This window comes from Sinocyclocheilus rhinocerous, unplaced genomic scaffold, assembly GCF_001515625.1.
Source record: "Sinocyclocheilus rhinocerous isolate Xijiao unplaced genomic scaffold, SAMN03320098_v1.1 scaffold154, whole genome shotgun sequence".
In the NCBI taxonomy this organism is placed as follows: Eukaryota; Metazoa; Chordata; class Actinopteri; order Cypriniformes; family Cyprinidae; genus Sinocyclocheilus; species Sinocyclocheilus rhinocerous.
Window position 1 is genome coordinate 626805 of NW_015659335.1, and position 1386 is coordinate 628190.

Here is a 1386-nt window from a genome sequence, read left to right on the forward strand (position 1 = left end):
GCGATGATGAGCACAGATCCAAGAAGACACAATGATCTCCACCTGCCTCTCTCTCTCTCTCTCTCTCTCTCTCTCTGTCAGCCCCGCGTCTCTCCTCCCTCGCGATCCTCACATAAAGATCACGGCGAGAAACCTGCGAACAAAATACTTTCAGTCTTTCAGAAAATCCGATAGGGCTCGATAGTGTTAATCTAGTGTTCTAGATTGTTAAATGGGCCGCGCCCCACGATACAACTGGCATTAAAAAGCAAACGCTCTCCATAAAGAGGAAGGAAACCCGTCTGCTTGACGTCTCAAGCGGCCAATTACGCGCCGCGGCTAGAGCGGACCGTCCAATCAGATTAGCGCGTCAAAACGGCGTCAGCCAATCAAAGCCCGAGAAGAGGCGTCAATACCCAATTGGCTTCGCTCCGTCTGTTGCTCGACCAATAAACCGTAAGAATTTCGCAGCGTTCGCGAACTCAAGGCTCGATAACGTCATAGCGCTTTAGAACGTGCACAGAATAATATTAGATTTTTAGCAAATATCATGATTTGCGCAGACATAAGTCAACGTGTAAACGAGCTGTAATGTATTAACGATATCAGATTTCTAGCGGAGAAAATTGCGTAAATGACACCGGAAATGCTTTGGATGTTATTTAAAGCATAGGGCTGTATTATCGTACATTTTAATCATATTGTTATCTTACATAGTAAGGTTACTGCAATTCAACAGGCAGCATTTGACAAAGACGTTTTGTCTAACGCTACTTGAATCTTGAAACAAAGACTTACCATCGTATAACAGAACCATATAATCTTTACAACATTCATATAAAATACATATAAAATTAAACGTTAATAAGTAAAATTGTTTACCATTATATATGCATTAACGCAACATAAAACTAACTTTCAAATTCTAAATATTATATAAAAGTTTTTAAAGTATTTCTATTCACAATGCATCGTTTAAATGATAATAAAAAAATAAACATGACTAATTCTAGTACAGTTCCAAAGGTTCTAGTTTAAAAATCAAGTTAAAATAACTAAAAAAAACAACGAGTTTCTTCTGTCAACGTGTCTAGAAGCATAAAATCCATGATTCCGTGACCACAAATAATAACGAATAGTGGTAATGTATAGAAGAGCACAGAGGCTTTATGGCCTTTTGCTCATGTTAACATGGAAAAAAACATTGACGCTGGCAGTCAGAGAAAAGCTGTAGTTTCATATACTCACTCCTGAAAACAACTGTGAGGGCCAACACTCGCTCTCTCGTTTTCAAGAACTCAGAATCCACTCTAATTGGTCTTTAATCGTTGATGAGGTTGAGCTCTTGTACCTAACCTGACTTGAAATGGTGAAAAATTGCTGTATTTTCTGTTTGTTTCCGTTTCC

At 38.7% G+C, this 1386-nt stretch overlaps 1 protein-coding gene across 1 annotated transcript in view; it reads right to left on the bottom strand.

Annotated features, from left to right (window-relative positions):
* Window positions 1–1386, bottom strand: part of LOC107723603 (growth factor receptor-bound protein 2-like) — a 65978-nt gene extending 64592 nt beyond the window's left edge. The window contains exons 1-2 of the mRNA XM_016532311.1: window positions 1228–1386; window positions 43–133 (exon numbers count right to left, since the gene is read on the bottom strand). The gene's annotated coding sequence lies outside the window, so the exon portion shown is untranslated. The remainder of the gene's footprint in view (window positions 1–42; window positions 134–1227) is intronic.